The sequence below is a fragment of the Thamnophis elegans genome, chromosome 9 (assembly GCF_009769535.1).
Source record: "Thamnophis elegans isolate rThaEle1 chromosome 9, rThaEle1.pri, whole genome shotgun sequence".
Classification (NCBI taxonomy): Eukaryota; Metazoa; Chordata; class Lepidosauria; order Squamata; family Colubridae; genus Thamnophis; species Thamnophis elegans.
Window position 1 is genome coordinate 62,099,180 of NC_045549.1, and position 12,159 is coordinate 62,111,338.

Consider the following 12,159-nt stretch of genomic DNA (forward strand, 5'->3'; position numbering starts at 1 on the left):
TTATTGCCTGGTTTCTTTTTTTAAAAGGTTCCTTTCCTAATAAAAGGAATTCCTTGGTTCCTTTTGGTTTGTTCCTAAAAACAAAAACAAAAAGAACAATTTCTTACTAATTTTGCAGGTATTTACTCTTAAACTTTAATCATCTATAATTGTAAATATACAAGCCTTCTTAAAAGTTGCATGGATTGAAAAGGTGCTATGTTTGTAGCAACAATTTTACTTTCTGTTAATACACAATGGCAGGTATTGATAATTAGAACAGAATATGAAATTTGATAGTGGAGACTTTAGATTAGGGGTCTTCAAACTTTTTAAACAGGGGGCCAATTCATGGTCTTTCAGACGGGGGGGCAGACAAGCTGGGGGGGTGTTGCTAAGTGGTCATGTGACTGGGTGGGCATGGCCAATTTAACAGTCCAAACAATACATATAAATTAAACTTTTAATTTGTTACGCTCCTGGGGGTGGAAGGCAGATTAGTGAAGGGATGTGGCTCCCTTGGGATGTATATGAGGGACTTGTGTGTGTGTGTGTGTGTGTGTGTGTGTGTGTCTCCCCCAGAGGCCTCCGTGTGTCCCGTTTTTGGCCGCCTCGGCCTCCAGAAATCAGGTGGGGGCTAGCGGGTAGGCGGGGGTGATGTGGGCGGGGTAAGCCTTGTAATCCTGCATAGGCCGGCTTAATGGCTTCAGTGGGCTGTATCTGGCCCATGGGCCGTAGTTTGAGGGCCCATGCCTTAGATATTACAGTCAAAACTATCCCTAAATATGTACATGTAGATTATATTGAATACTTCTCAGCCTTCCTGAGTTACTATGGAAAACACTAAATTGTATAACTTGCTTAACCGGGATTCTATCTTAGAAAGCCATAAGAGGTTTTTTTTCCCCTTAAAGACATCTACATCTGCAGAGATTGGGTGGGGTATAGCTGCATGGTTTGGGGGCACTGAACAGTGTTTTTGTGCCTATGTTTTCCCCTTCTGATGTCCCCTCAAAAACGATGCTTATTCTATTTTTTTTACGTGAATGTAATAAATGTGATTTATAGTTTAAAATGTTATGCATATGGAAAAAGCTGCTGGGAAAAGCATTTTGTTTACACTAATAAAGCAAAGGAAAAAGAAATCTAAATCTGAATATTTTGAATACAAAAGGATTGGCTGGGGTAACTATTTCCTTGCAGAAGTCATTTATTTTTACAGATGTCTCTCCCCCCACCCCACCCCCGATGGCAGTATGCCGCTGCAAGCCTCCTTATCTCTTCCTGCCCATCCCACCATAACTTTTAGACTTTCTTTTCTTTAATTTAAATTTTCTTTAATTTTTTCTTTGACTATTTAGTCAGATAGGAGGAGTAACACAATTTATTTCACTGAGATGAATCCTCTGTGCCACTACAGGTGATCCTCAATTTACAACAGTTCATTTAGTGACCCTTCAAAGCAGTGGTGGGATTCAAATAATTTAACAACCGGTTCTCTGTCCTAATGACCAGGTAGGTAGGCGGGGCTTAGTGATCATGTGACCGTGTGGGCATGGCCAACTCGACATCACTCAGGTCGATGAGCACCTTGCCTTAGCTGTGACAATGTAATAAGGGTTAAGCGGAGAGGCAGTTTCTGTAAGCAGGGCAATCAAGATTAAGCTAGAAACAACACCAGAATGTTTCCTTCCAGCCTTCCTTACAGGATTAGCCCTGTAAAGCGGAAAAAAAACCAAAAGAAGATTTCTTCCAACAACCGGTTCTCTGAACCTCTTAGAAAGTTAAGAACCGGTTCTCTCAAATAGGTGCGAACTGGCCACCATTGATTCAAAGTTACAGTGGCACTGAAAGAAGTAACTTATGAGCAATTTTCACACAACTGACAGCATCCCAATGGTCATGTGATCACAATTCAGACGCTTGGCAACTGACTCATATTTATGGCAGTTGGAGTGTCCCGGCATCACGTGATCACCTTTTGTGACCTCCTGACAAGCAAAGTCAATGAGGAAGCCAGTTTCATATAACAAGAGATTGGTAATGGCTCTCCCACAGCAATCTGGATGTCACCCATTCTGATGATGTTCTGAAAATTGTGACACCTCAGGGAGTGGGTGGATGTTGAGGCCTGTTAGTTTTTTCTTTGGTGCATTGTGGTTTTTTTTTTCATAGGGTATGATCTTTATTTTATAATTCTTCACTTTTTAAAGTGTAAGTCCCCGGAGCCATTTGGAATTTGTTGTTAGTTGTGAAGTCGTGTCCGACCCATTGCGACTCCATGACAACATTCCTCCAGTCCTTCCTGTCCTCTACCATCTTTTTTTTATTAGGATTTATAGGCCGCCCTTTTCCCTTTGTCATCCATTTAAGCTCACGCAGGCTGCTTCAGTGACTCCATCCAGCCACCTCATTCTCTGTCGTCCCCTTCTTCTTTTGCCCTCAATCTTTCCCAGCATTAGGCTCTTCTCCAAGGAGTCCTTCCTTCTCATTAGGTGGCCAAAGTATTTGAGTTTCATCTTCAGGATCTGGCCTTCTAAGGAGCAGATAGGGTTGATCTCCTCTAGGACTGACAGTTTGGTCATTTGGAATTGGGCACCCTTAAAATGAAATGAATTTCAACCAATCTTCAATCGTCAATGTTGCAATGCAATGTTTAGACTCAGGGAACCTTGAGTCTTTGAAGAATTCCAGGCCAAGTTAAATAACCAGCTAATTATTTGGTTAGATTTTAATCCAAGTGTACAAACTCTTGTTGACTGGACCAATGTAAAATTCACAGAAATAAGGATAAACATTCCCAGTACTGAAAGAAATAATGAATTTCAACTCAGATAAATTCAGTTAAATAAAATTCAGTCTCCTTCACTTTCTGTTCAGTGTGTGGTATGCCTTGGGAATAGGGTTAGCTTGCTTGGATATTCTGGTCCATACCAAATCATTAAGAGTGATTTTTGCCACCTCCTTTCTAAAGCTGCACTTAGGATGCAGGCAGAATATTAACAGCTGTTGGAAATGGTCAGGCTTGAATTTCAAATGAATAGCAGTATTCGGTCTTCATAGAACAAGCTCATACAAGTTTACAATACAATACAATAGCAGAGTTGGAAGGGACCTTGGAGGTCTTCTAGTCCAACCCCGTGCCTAGGCAGGAAACTCTATACCGTTTCAGACAGATGGTTATCCAACATCTTCTTAAAGACTTGTAGTGTTGGGGCATTCACGACTTCTGGAGGCAAGCTGTTCCACTGATTAATTGTTCTAACGGTCAGGAAATTTCTTCTCAGTTCTAAGTTGCTTCTCTCCTTGATTAGTTTCCACCCACTGCTTCTTGTTCTATCCTCAGGTGCCTTGGAGAATAGTTTGACTCCCTCTTCTTTGTGGCAACCCCTGAGATATTGGAACACTGCTATAGCAATAGCAATAGCAGTTAGACTTATATACCGCTTCATAGGGCTTTCAGCCCTCTCTAAGCGGTTTACAGAGTCAGAGTCAGCATATCGCCCCCACAGTCTGGGTCCTCATTTCACCCACCTCGGAAGGATGGAAGGCTGAGTCAACCTTGAGCCGGTGAGATTTGAACCGCTGAACTGCAGATAACAGTCAGCTGAAGTGGCCTGCAGTACTGCACCCTAACCACTGCTATCATGTCTCCCCTAGTCCTTCTTTTCATTAAGCTAGACATACCCAGTTCCTGCAACCGTTCTTCATATGTTTTAGTCTCCAGTTCCCTAATCCTCTTTGTTGCTGTTTTCTGCACTCTTTCTAGAGTCTCCACATCTTTTCTACATTGTGGTGACCAGAACTGAATGCAGTATTCCAAGTGTGACCTTACCGAGGCATTATAAAAATGAGCCACTGGTTTCATTTGTATGTTGCATCACACAACTCTACCAGTAATGACTTTTTAAATATTAGTATTCACTTTTAAAAATAAGTTCACTGAATCTTAACTCTCATAATTCCCAACCACTTGGGCATAAAGGGAGCAGAAGTTACTATATCTGAATGGGTTAAAGACCACAAGTGTTGCATTGCCCAGTATTGTAAGGTAGGATTTAATTCATTTCTGTTTTGTTAGTTCAGTAAGTGGGATATTCTATTTTGTGGATTAATATATAAAAATCCAGGTAAAATTATTTGTAAAGTTTATATGTTCATAAAACAATAACTGCTTTATGACATTTCAGACCCACATGCTATTGCACAAATTAATCAATCCAAAAACTACACGAAGGGAACTTATGACCATCTTGAAAAATCCCCTGTGAGACCACCCAAAAAAATCTTAATATTTCACAAGTTGCGGGACTTTTTTCATTCTGAAACAGGACAATGAGAAGCCAGGCAGGTATTTCTTCAGATTTAGCTTCTCCTTGGCATCCATAGTTCCCATGCTGTTGACTCAGGTTGCAATGTATTCATCAGCATTCTTTTTCTGAATAGTATTCCTTATAAAGCAAAACAAAATCACCTATGACCATAAAGAAGGCAGATCTCAGCACACTTAACAAAATCCAATGTTTTATTAAGCTTGATAAATAACTTAAATAACTCCAAGTACAGCCCAGTGAGGCACCATTATATTCCGCTACCAACTAAAAGTTCGCAATGATGGGAATAACAACCGAAAAAGAACCTTTCAGTATATAGCAATAGCACTTAGACTTATATACCACTTCACAATGCTTTACAGCCCTCTGTAAGCGGTTTTTCAGCATATTGCCCCCAACAATCTGGGTCCTCATTTTACTGACCTGAGAAGGATGAAAGGCTGAGTCAACCTTGAGTCGGTCAAGATCAAACTGCCGAACTGCTGGCAGCTGGCAGTCAGCAGAAATAGACCCCCCCAGTACTGAATAACAGATTAACATTGTTGGAAGGGACCTTGTAGGTCATCTAGTTCAACCCCCTGCTCAAGCAGGAGACCCTACACCATCTCAGACAAATGGCTGTCCATTCTCTTCTTAAAAGCCTCCAGTGATGGAGCACCCATGACTTCTGGAGGCAACCTGTTCCATTGATTAATTGCTCTCATTGTTAGAAAACTCCTCCTTAGTTCTAGCTTGATTAGTTTCCATCCATTGCTTCTTGTCTTGCCTTTGGGTGCTTCAAAGAGTAGGTTGAGTCCCCTCTTCTGCCCCCCTCAAATTTTGGAACACTGCTATAATCAGCTCATCTTGAAGATCTTCTAGTCCAACCCCCTGTTCAAACAAGAGATGTAGGAGGGACAATACCTGGGAGCCTCAAATATTGGAAGACTGCTATCATGTCACCCCTAATTCAAGTACAGGTCAGAATAAGAGAATAACAGTTGGAAGGAACCTTGCAGGTCATCTAGTCCAACCCTTCCCCTTACACCATTTCTGACAGATGGAAGTCTAGTCTCTTCTTGAAAGCTTCCGGTGATGAAGCTCCTATGACTTCTGAAAGCAATTTCTGTTCCATGGGTTGATTGTTTTCACGGTTAGGAAATTTCTCCTTATTTCAGGTTGAATCTCTGCTCTTGGTTTAACCTGGGTTTTGCATGTTGTGGGAACCAAACCAGAAATCCCCAGCCTCTTTCCCCAGGCAGGACTGACCAAAACAGCCTATGGCCAGCTCAAACAACCCAAGTACTGTGAAGTATATATTCAGACAACTAAATCTAAAGCTACGAGACAGTCATTTGTGGTAGGCTTTGTTTCCATGTAAAGTAACTTGTTCATTTTTAATTTATGTCTGTCTTTCTGTCTGTCTGTCTAAAAATGGATGAGTACAAGAGTTTGGGCTTTGGAAATAAAAGTGATGGTTCTGGCAACAGTTGGTCCATCCCTAGTTACCTATTCCCAAGACATATAAATGGAAAATGATGCAATCCCTCTCACCTATTTTTTTCAGATCTCCACTGTGATGGGAACTCTTAAAAGCTTGGATTAACATTTGGAATAACTTTAAATCTGCAATTAGAATTGGTGTGTAATCATGTGCCTCATTACTGGTTCAGATGTATTGAACCACTAATTGCTACTATCTGATGGAATAAATGCCAATCATCTGGGAAACTAACATCCTACAGCTGTAATTATTTGTTCGGCTCTGCATGCCTCAAAAATATGACTAAGTAGTATGCAAGCAATGCTGCCCACATATAAAACAGCGTGTATATTCTTCAGAGCCTGGAACATAGTGTGTTCTTTTAATTAAAAATAGTCCTCTGTAAACCAAGTGTTGTTGAATTTTAAAAGGCAGGGACAGTGTAAAAGGATCATAGTGTTTTGCATGACTAAATCATGGTCTGTTTACTGTAGGTCTTCTTGAGCAATGATTTATCCTTAGAATTTTGGAGGATGATTAATAAGGATTGATTTAAACTATAGATAAAGATGACCAGCATTTGTTAGGCAGGTTTTTTGCTGGCTATTGCACCAAAACAAAACAAAAACACCATTTGATTGTTAATTGTCAGAGTTTGGATACATTTTATAGATCAATAATAATAAATATTATTAAGTAAATCATGTACTTTAAATATTCAGGAAGGGGAAACTTTATAATATAGTTTAAAACTCCAGAAAAACATTAAGAGAAGATTTGTTACTTTTTAATCATTTAAATTAGACAAACCTTTGGTAGCTGGAAAACTATCACACTTTAAAAAAATCATTTTTGGTTACCAGGTGCTACAGTACATGTATAATGTAATTATACTGTTTTAATGAGATACTATAATTAGGAATGGTTTCTTTAGGTTATTTTGGGTGTGTAGGGGGCATTTTAAGTATATCAAGTCTATTCAAAAGCCTAATCCATCCTATTCTGTATTGTTTTCTATGTAAGATTGATAAAATGTTGTATTGCCAATATTTGGAATATGCCACTGAATCACTGTGGAATTATGCTTTGTGTCACTGGGGAAGCTACTGAAGAAATGTTTTGTGCAAATTGGATGTTCCTAACTTGAATTAGCCAGAATAATATAAAGTATTAATAAAGTGTGTACGTATGTATCTCTGAGTGATCAGCGACAGAATTTACAAATCCCAATTGTTTGGGAAGTGGTAACTTTCTTTTAATTTAAACTCGGAGTGATAACATTTTTGAAAACCGTCAGCATGAGTCCAATTAAATTCTGTTTTTAAAAGTAAATTCTTTAATGTAATGTACAAACTATTTTCAGAGATATTATAGGTTTTTTTGTTCTTCGAGTTTTTAATAGTTTTGACAAATTTGAGATTTGTTTGTATTTTTGGCTTAAACAAATTCACTGTTTATCAAGAATTAAGGAATGGGGAAGAAATATAGTTTATATGCTATTTTTTGAAAGCTTTGTTTCTAAGTATATATTTTATTAATATTGAATAATATTAAAATTAATTTTAGTATACTGAGCAAATGCCCACATAAATAATGCAGAACACAATACATGAGAGTGCAGGAAAATGGTTATAACTGCTCTTAGAGAAATAAAACACTTGGAATACAAACTGCTTAAAATAATGTATGGCTACTTCGATTATGCTCATTCTTGAATGCATATTTAATGCAACACATGTTCCTAAATAATCTATTATGGTTTCCTAGAGAAATGTGAGGAAATTAAAGCAGCAGCAGAGACATTATGATCGTGTTCACATATTTGAAGATCTTTTAATATCACCAATAATTCAAGTGGCTGCCATACAAATTGGTCAGAAGAAAACCAATCTTTTGCGCATGATTAGTAAAATGAAGACCTTTTGGAATATTTTTAGTAACAAAGAACTGGTGGTTTCTTAAAAATATTTCTATCGTTCTACTCTGTCAAGTACTGAGCTTTATGTAGAGTGGTGAGGATCTTCAGATGCAATTATCAATGTTATTCATATACAGATATTTAGTTATATATTGTTATGTAATTGTATAGATATTTCCTAATGATAGTACATTCCCTATAAATAGCCTTATCATCTAAATTCCAGCCCTTAGAGTTTAATGTAGCATTCATCACAAGTTAATAATTTCTTTGTTTATAATCCATTAATTCAATTCTCTAGTAGAAGCAAAATGAATTTCACATTATGCTTACTTGGGTATATCCCAGGGTCTATTTTCATGTAGATGTGCATAGATTGGGTTGTAAATCACTTGTAAAGGCAGCTTGCTTGAAACACAATTCTACTTGTATATTTCTCTTCATTATTTTGTTTGTTTTATGTTGTTGTAATGCAGAAGGTTATATAAACAAAGTGCAGTATAAAAACATTGTGAACTAAATAACAAACAGAAGTTCCTTGTATGAATCAGTACATTTACTTGTGGCAATTTTAATTATTTCATTTCAACTCCATCTATCTCTCATATAAACTGTTGCTGGGTTATTCAACATTAGCCTGGAATAAACTAAGTTGATTTAGGATCACAACTGGGATTGAAACTTCCATTACAAAATGAGGCATTTGTTAAGTGAGTCATGCTCAATTTTATGACCTTTTTGCCATGGTTGTTAAGTGAATCATGCAGTTATTAGGCAAATCCAGCTTCCCCCATTGACTTTGCTTGTTGACATTCAATTGGAAAGGTTGCAAATGCCAGTCATGTGACCCTGGGATGCTGCAATTGGGACTACCAATGCTAATAACTATTTTTAGCAGCGACAACTTTCAAGATACAATTGTGCTCCAGAGTTTTTATCCTTTATGGTAGACTTCACACATTACACTAAAGTACTGTTTGCTTACTGTGCGTTTAATAAATACATAATTGGCTGGAGTCACACCATATGCTAAAACCATGAGCCATGTTTATGTACAAGAGTAGCAAAATTCACACAAAATGCATGGGGAGCAGATATCTTCAGCTCAGTGCCAAATCAATCAGAACAGAGCTTGAAGGGACCTTCGAGATCTTCTAGACCAGTGATGGAGAACCTTTTTGTAAAGGCATGCAAAAATTGTCCATGGGTGTGTCCATACCCACAATGCAATATGCCCCGCCATCTGCACATGTGACACCCTGCACTTGCGTGCATGACCTCCCAGGTGTATGGGGAGAGTTTTTGCCCTCCCTGGAGGCTTTCCTAAAGGCCAAAAATCAGCTGGCTGCCGCATGCGCATGCACTGGGGCTGACAGCTCACATGCCGGCAAATATGGCTACAGGTGCATAGGTTCGCCATCATGGTTCTAGACCAGTGGTTCCCAAACTTGGCAACTTTAACTGCTGGCTGGAGAATTCTGAGAGTTGAAGTCCACAAGTCTTAAAGTTGCCAAGTCTGGGAACCACTGTTCTAGACCAACCTAGCTCCTAACTCAAGTAAGAGACCTTATTCCATTTCAGACAAGTGGCTGTCCAATCTTTTCTTAAAAACCTCCAGTGATGAAGCATCCCACAACTTCTGAAGGTAAGCTGTTCCACTGGTTAATTTTTCTCCCTGCTAGGAAGTTCCTCCTTAATTCTAGGTTACTTCTCTCCTTGATTAGTTTCCAACCATTTGTTTCTTGTCCTGCCCTCTGATGCTTTGGAAAACAAGTTGATCCCCTCTTCTCTGTGGCAGCCCCATCAAGAAGTCAATATGATGTTGCAAAGGATCACTAAATCCTAAGTGGTAATCAGACTAAACTAATTATGCAACACAAATAATAGCAGAGGAGGAAAATCTTTTACAATGTAGAATGTCCCTAACACAGAGATTAGAATTAGCACATAGGCACAAATGAAGAAGATCTATAAACTTGGTAAAAGATAAATTTGAACATCTCTCCACTAGACCTGCACATCCGCCGGAATAAATACTTCAAAGAACAGAATCACACACCCCTTCAAATAACCACTCTACCTATAAATATGACCATACGGTTAGCCTACCTTTGAGTGCTGTTTTTCATGCTCCTGAATAATCACAGAATTTCTTCCTGTCAAGCAGCATGTCCAGTGTCATCCTGGCTCAGTAGCAGACCAGAATTTTCTTCTAAGGGATACAAATGCATTTATTAACTAGTCAACATTAATAATCAGCATTAGTTTTTCACCATTTTAAGATGAGAAAGGCATGAGAACAGTAGCATAAACCCCGAAAGAGAAATATTGCAGTTAAAACAAAACACCAAATTTTCCAAACTTCAATCCCTGAAAAGGCTCCTTCCCTCTTTATGATATGGGGCATCCTAAAATGTTATATTTAATCCTTGGCTATTAAATAATTGCCTACCACTTTGCTATCATAAATTAAAGTGGTTAGATTAACACAGCATAAAGGCTAACATCAAACAATAACAAAATTAATGAATTAATATTCCAAATGTATATTAATGAAATCGATTTTGTTTAACTGTTCCATTACTAGTCATTATATTGGAAACAGACTAAGCATGGCCTTATTATTGTCCATTTCTGTTAATGGTCTTTATACAAACACAACCAAAGGGTTTTTTTAAAATGTTTTTATTCTACATTTTTCTTCATTTTGCATCACAGTTTCAGCTTTGCAACAACAGTATATTGATGGAATCAGCTATATTTATAATGTACAATATACATAATACTATACTTCCTAGTTCCAACCTTTTATCTCTTATTCATACATACATATTCATACAGTATCATATTTATATCTATTATTTCCATGCTTCTAACATAGTTCTCTATATATTTATCATTCTGTGTATTTTAATTTTTATACAGTCTGGGCGTAGTATTACTTACAGTAAGTATTCTTCTATCTAGCCTCATATCTATATTTATTTCTGGTTTGTTAATTGTCTTTCATTATTAATTTTCTAATCTTTGCACAACCAAGGCTTTTGAACAGCAGCATCTGTTCTGTTGTGATGTCCAGTTAACTCAAAACAGTTGGAGGCCTTTATGTAGAATTTGTAATTAGTTCTATGACTCTGGGCAAAACTAAGGAGGGAAAATCTTTCGCCTGAACCTGTATTCCCAATCACATATAAGGTGAAACCTGAAAAGATCAGATTCTAATATCAAAGAGTTGGAAGGAGATAGAAATTTAACCTTTTTTTAATTGATTCTGTGATGAATTCTTGAGTTCATTGAGTGAACTCATTCTTTTAAACCCTAGTAAAATGGTCTGGAATGGAATCAAAAGCATATGCCAGGAGAGAAAGATCCAACTCTTCTATCTTCACAATGGCTACTTTTTGCTAGCAGGATGCACTTTTTAAGATGGAAATGGTTTTGAATATTTTATCAAACAATTGTCTTCCAATGTAAAAAGAAAACCAAAAACCACTGTGTAAAATAAAACAGCAAATGGCAAAGCTATGGCAAATCTAGACAGCATACTAAAAAGCAGAGACATCACCCTGCAGCAAAAGTGCATATAGTCAAGGCTATGGTTTTCCCAGTTGCAACGTATGATCATGAAGGTTGGACCATAAGAAAGGCTGCTCGCCAAAGAATTGAGGCCTTTGAACTATGGTGCTGGAGAAGACTCCCGCGAGTCTCTTGGAATGCAAGACGATCAAACTGGTCAGTCCAGGAATGAAATCCTCTTACCTTCGCTACCGGTTCGGAACTGGGAGGGTGCATAAGCATGTGTTTGCTTTGCTCACATGTGGTGCTTCTGCACATGCGCAAAACCTTCCGTGCATGCACAGAGCATCCGTCATGACGTCTGGGTGGGTGGGCAAAGCCTCCCACCGCCGCCACTACTAGTTCGCCTGAACCAAGGCTAACCAGCAGAATACCATCTCTGGGTCATTCCTAGAGGAGATCAATCCTGACTGCTCTTTAGAAGGCCAGATCCTGAAGATGAAACTTGAATACTTTGGCCACCTAATGAGAAGGAAGGACTCACTGGAGAAGAGCCTCATGCTGGGAAAGATTGAGAGCGAAAGAAGAATAGGATGACAGAGAATGAAGTGGCTGGATGGAGTCACTGAAGCAGTCGGCATGAGCTTACATGGACTCCAGAGAATGGTAGAGGACAGGAAGGCCTAGAGGAACATTGTCTATGAGGTCTGATACGACTTCACAACTAACAACACAAAAATAAAACATTAATATTTTAATGTTTAATGCAAAATCCACTGTGTAAAATAAAGCACAAAAATTTGTGTGCAGGTGGAAACAATTGAGTGATGAAAGAAATGTCCTTTTGGATTCAGCTCCAAGTGGGGATAAAGACACTGGAGACATGGAAGCTGCTTGGAAAGATGGTTTATTGTTGGACAGGGCCACATGGCTTGAGCCCTGAACAGAAA